Raw genomic sequence first — 6,496 nt, 5'->3', positions numbered from 1 at the left:
CTATCTACCACTTGTTTAATACGCTGCATTGTGTCGCCTGCAGGGATTACCCTCTGTGACTATAAAATACTGTAGGGTTAGAAATAGATTAAATCTGTCGATATATAGCAGCAGTCAGACAGAATACAGTATTCAGTGTCCAATGTAATTTCATAAATGGAGACCGCTATCATTGCAGGCAAAACCTAATCAGATTGTCAGGCTTTGTTTTACTGCTTAAGCACTACTCTGGATGGTATAGCTCTGTGTTCTATTGAAATTAATGGACCAGTCTCCCATATCACATTTACATGAATAAAAGAACACATTTGAATTGAATGCATTAGTGGGAAGCATTAATGGCAATTAGCATTTTAATATGAATGCTATAACATAAGACCATTGATTGCTTGACTGATAACTGAAGCATTCAAATCCAAGAGACATTCTGCACCTGTTGATCTGAAGACAATGGCAGCCCTTAGCAATTCAGCCTGGATGACAAAACAGAAGAACTACAGTGTGTGCAAACTGTTCTGAATTGAGGGCAATGTCTGCTAAGCAGCAAGACAATCCTTGACTGGAGGTAAAGTTCTAGTGTGAGTTGTGAGTAATGTTAATGTGAAACAAGTGTTATAGTTTATGATGTTATAGATTGAGGAGCAATAAAAAAAACAACCCAACAACATAGCACATCATTGTGAAGGTCATGCTAATAAACTTTTAGTATGAATGCTATAAAAGGATTATTGGCTTAGTGTAATTAAGTTCAGGATAACTTGGCTAACAGACTTTTTGAGCATCATTTTTTTATGCTCCAATACATCTGTTAGTCTTAAAGGTGCCACAGGACTCTCTGTTACTTTTTTCTTTGTGTGTTTGCCAGCTCCCTACCTATGGCACAGTTACGTATATTTCATACATACGTGATTGGATCACTTTAATAAAACAAATATGTATTTCCAAAATACACCATGTTACTCAACATACTACTCCTTCTCATAGTATCATCTTTGACGTAGTTTCTTGTTTCCATATTTTGTTGAATTTAAAAGAGGCCTGCCATGTGTTAGCTCCTGAATGTTAAAGTTTTGGCTGTTTTGGAAAAGACTATAAAAAGAACTGCAGGAAAAGACCTACAGTGAAAAATCTAATTTCTACCAGTCTTGTGAAAAGGAAAATATTTTACAACTTCATCTCCAGTCTGTCCCTGTTTTCCAGCAAAAGGTGACTCTCAGGTTAAAAACAGTTTTTACAGCAAAACCGGTTTTGAAAGTGACCATCCTCTGCCTTAGTGAAATGTGTTGGGAGATTTGAGATTTCTTCCAGGGTAGAATTTTGCCACTTTTTTACTGTGATAAATGTTGTGGTGATGGTGAACATTCACACAGCTATCAGGGGAAATCTTTTCTAGTACAGGCCATGTCCAGACTACCCGCCGTATCGGTGGGTTAAAATCAATTGCTCGGGGATCGATATATCGCATCTAATCTAGACGCGATATATCGATCCCCGAGCGCGCTTATATCGATTCCGGAACTCCATCAACCCCAACGGAGTTCCGGAATCAACAGGGAGAGCAGCGAACATCAATCCCGCGCGGTGTGGACGGGTGAGTAATCTGATCTTAGATATTTGACTTCAGATCGATTTCCCCCCCGTAGTGTGGACCAGCCCAGAGACAAGGCCTAGACTAGAAATACGGAGGGTATGGCTACACTTACAGTTGTACAGCGCTGGGAGTTACAGCTCTCTTCGTACAGCTGTGTAGGGAAAGCGCTGCAGTGTTGCCACACTGACAGCTACCAGCGCTGCCATGTGGCCACATTTGCAGCATTTGCAGCGCTATTAGGAGTGGTGCATTATGGGCAGCTATCCCAGCATTCAAGTGGCTGCAACGTGCTTTTCAAAAGAGGGGGGTGGAGTGTGACAGGGAGCGTGGGGGAGACAGAGAGAGTGGATTTTTGGAGCTGACACTGTTCTCAGCTCCCTGCCTTGCAAGTTCTAAGGACTGGAAGATACACAGCATCAACCTTCAATCATTTTAAAAGTTTCAAGCTCTTCCCCCTGTCATAACTTAGTCTCCGTTCCCAGTCCTGGAAACAAAAGCACTTTCCTCTTCACCCAGAGGGAATGCAAAATCAGGCTAGCAAATCCAACACACACACATCTCCCCCTGATTTCTTCCTCCCACCAATTCCCTGGTGAGTACAGACTCAATTTCCCTGAAATTTCCCAGAAAAGAAAACTCCAACAGGTCTTAAAAGAAAGCTTTATATAAAAAAGAAAAAAAAATACATACAAATGGTCTCTCTGTATTTAGGTGACAAAATACAGGGTCAATTGCTTAAAAGAATATTGAATAAACAGCCTTATTAAAAAAGAATACAAATCAAAGCACTCCAGCACTTATATTCATGCAAATACCAAAGAAAAGAAACCATATAACTTACTATCTGATCTCTTTGTCCTTACACTTAGAAACAGAAGATTAGAAAACAGAAACTACTTCTCCAAAGCTCAGAGAAAGCAGGCAGACAGACAACAAAGACCTCAGACACAAAATTCCCTCCACCCAAAGTTGAAAAAATTTCCTGATTGGTCCTCTGGTCAGGTGCTTCAGGTGAAAGAGACATTAACCCTTAGCTATCTGTTTATGACACCCCCACCCCTCTCTTACTCACTAAATGCAAATTATGCACTCCTAAATAGCCTTCAGACCACATAAGCAGCTGCTCAACATGGACTCCCCTCTCCTCAAGCAAACAGCTGTGAATTCTGGGATACCTCCTAATACTCTGGAGGCCAATAACAGCGTTTTTGGTGGCCATACTTGATGAGCAGCGCTGCATCACCAGCGCTGCAATCGTTACACCCCAAACAGACCAGGTGTACAGCCAGTGCTGCAGCCAGGGAGTTGCAGCGCTGGATGTGCCTTGCAGGTGTGGATAGTTACTAAGTTGCACCGCTGTAAACCCACCACCAGTGCTGCAACTCTCCAGTGTAGCTAAGCCCTGAGAGAACAGTAAGTCAACATTTCTGTCATTTCCTTTCTTAGTTGAAAGTGAGAAATGCAGGAACACATGACCATGGTTTTCTCAAAAAACAAAACAAAACAAATTCACCAACAACAGCCACCCCAGAACAATTTGGTGATGGGAGGTATAAATGGGCCTGCAATGCATTTCTCTAACATTGTGGTAGCCTTTCAAAAGACTTCTTAAATATATATTTCATGTTTGAATATGAATAAAAATGTAATCTGCAGCATTGTGTTGCATTCATATACAGCTGTCTTTGAAGCAGATAGGTCTTTTTTTTTAGAAATATTTCAATAAATGGAATATTTATTTTTCTAAATTAAAGGTCATGAATATCTAAATAAATATTTGTGGCATTGTCTTTCTGATCCTTAAAGTGTTATTTCTCTGCTCTGTCTTTTTATTGTTAAATTTTAATTCCTAAAATATTTAATGACCTAACTTGTAAATTCTCAGAAAATTCATACTATGCTCGAAGAGTAAATGAGGATATGCTGTATTTTTCATACACAAGAAAGTGGTTGAATACCTGCATTAAGCACAAAAATCAAATTAACTCTAAGTATGGAGTCACAAGCAGTGCTTCCACAATTTATATTCCTCCAAATATTTTGTTGCTGTCATTGCTGGGCCCTGAGGTACTAGTCAAGATCAGGTTCTCATTGTACAAACCTACAATAAAAGAAAGTCCTTGCCCTACCTTATACTATATGTAGGGACAAAACAACAGGGAATGTAGAACATATAGGGCCAAGTCCTGAGCTTATCAACCGTATTTGCAACCTCTGGAAATCAATAGGATGGGCCCTTTGAGTCATGAAAGCAGTTTGTCCCACAATGTATAGGACACATGTTATAACACTATTAGCTTCTATGTGAAACAGCCTGGTCTAGGTGGAGAAAGCACTGGGCTGGGACCCAGGAGTCTTGGGTTCCATTCCTGGATTTGCTTCTAGCCTCTTGAATGACCTTGCAGACGTCTCTGTTCTTTGGCATCCCATCTGTAAAATGTGAGTAATAATACTGACCTCCTTTTTAAAATGGTTTGAGATCTACTGATGCAAATCCCTATAAGAGCGGGGTATTATCAGAATAACAAGGTCTTTCTCTCTCAGGACAGGTAACAGTTGCAAGAGCCTAGAAGTCAGGGAAAGCTTGATCTGCTTTATATATATATATATATATATATAATTTCCTCATATTCTTTTTATTGAAAAGAATCTATGTACATTAAAAAACTCTCCATAATGACAAGAAGGCATGTACAGTTTATGCAGCTCTGTTTCTTTCTTATACTGAGAAGCTATTTATTTGAAATACGTGTAGGATCATCTTTCTTTCATTGTCCGAATTCACTGCTTGTTGGCTGAGCTTTCAGCACATTCCATTATTTGTCTTCATTCTTGACAAATCTGCTCAGTTCTTAATTTACTATTTTTTGGCTCATTTTCTGACAGCATGACATTCATAGCCTCCCTTCATTTGTCATTGTTTGCCACGTGTCTGCTTGCCATATGTCATCTTTCTTCATTCATTTTTGCTCACAGCATGTCCTTCTAGAATTGTTCCTTTGTCTGCCTCCTTTCTGCGTGTTCGCTCAGCATTCATTGATGTTTCCTCCATTCATTGGTGTTACTTGCACATTGGCTCAGCATTCATAATTTTCTCTTCTACATCCTGTTCCCTTTGCATCTATTCAGCTTTAGTGGTCTTTTCTTCATTCATCACCACTAAATTACTTAATTTGATTGACACCTCCTGACCATACACTGCAGAGTAATAGCATTTTGTGGTTTTAAAAATGACTTAGTGTGGCACAGAGTTAGGCCTCATCAGTTTGGAAAGTTTTAAGTATCTGTAGATTAGAGCATGTTCAGTCCATGTATCCAAATGTAAGATCTATGTGTTATGCAGATTGGGATATTATTCTTAATATACAAATATTAAATAATAATTAATTATTTAATCAGGCTTCAATCAGGGTTGGGCCCATGGTGCTAGAAGCTGTTCAAACAAACATGATCCTCACTACTGATTAACTTATGTGAAGGCTTCCCATACCTCAGATGCCTCTCTTTTGTTCATGAGATCTCTCAGGAATTGAATGTTGCTCTTATTGTCAGTGTCATGGAAATAATGTCAGAGAGGGAGGAAACCCAGAAAATGCTATGATTTTTTTAATACTACTAAAACTTTTAAAACTAGAGTAATGCAAAACTGTTTTATAATGAAAGCCAAAATCAGGTATGTGTCACTTTGCTTTGGCTTGTGTTACAAGCTTATAATTCAATTAAGAAGTTTTGTTCAAGTGTGTGAGCCTTCCCAGCAAACCTTACGTAAGCAAGGCTTTGATGAATTATGATTTCATGTCACTACTGTGCAGCAATGTGTGGTTTCAGCATAAACCAGCTTTGTTAGTCTGTGGGAGGTATGAAGAGGATTTTTGGCCTCTCGTTACCTGTCAAGCTAGCAGGCCTTAGAAGATATCACACTTGGAAGTGGTTTATCACTAGGCATTTATTTAGATCTCTCAATCTGATTGCACATCCTCTAAAATTCCCTAGGTTTTTAGCTGAGAAACCAGATTTTCCCTCTTATGATGATTTGAGTAACAGTACAATCTCCTATGCTTCTGACTGTTGAACAGTATTGATACCCAACAACTGACCGGTTATGGCTGATTCTGATGGAGACCAGCTGTCCCATAGCAAGCAGCCATCTTGCCTTTGAAAAATGTTGATCATGTTTAATTCTTCCCTGATGTCCGCTTAAAACTCCATAATCTATTGTATATAGCACAGAATTCATCACACAGGTGGAACTTGATGGATTCTCCTGGGGTCCTTTTTGAGTTCTGAGGTTCATTCAAAGCAAATGTCATGTGAATTTGTACATGCAACCTGCTGAACATCAAAAGAGGAACAGCATTTTAATGAACGCTTGGGAAGCAAAACTGCTGTGGTTTGGCTAGTCATTAGCTGGGAAGCAAATGAGGGTGAATGGTCTGGAGCCACTGCCCTACTGGAGATCTCATGTTTTGTGTGGAATTAATCTTTAAATTCTCCCCCAGAAGCATGTCATGCTAGGCACAATATCTGTACTTATCTCTCCAGTGGGCTTAAACTACAAATGCAGTATAAAGAGATGGAGCCACTTCAGTAATATTTAGACACAGATTTCAAATACTCAGATTTTGGGGCATTTTCAGATTTAGTATTGTGGGTTAGACTCATCAATAATGCTGTTTCTTTCTGGCTTTCTCTCTCTCTCTCTCTCTCTCTCTCTCTCTCTCTCTCTCTCTCTCTCTCACACATGCACACACACAAACACGCGCACACACACACACACACACACGCGCGCGCACACACACACGTATGTAGAAGCATGCAATGTGCAAACAGAGTTCCTTTTTCACAAGGCAAATAATTTTATGGATAAAAGTAAAGTAAGATAAATGAATACAAAAGAAGGTACAG

The sequence above is a fragment of the Gopherus evgoodei genome, chromosome 2, assembly GCF_007399415.2.
Source record: "Gopherus evgoodei ecotype Sinaloan lineage chromosome 2, rGopEvg1_v1.p, whole genome shotgun sequence".
In the NCBI taxonomy this organism is placed as follows: Eukaryota; Metazoa; Chordata; order Testudines; family Testudinidae; genus Gopherus; species Gopherus evgoodei.
This window is presented reverse-complemented; position numbering follows the sequence as displayed.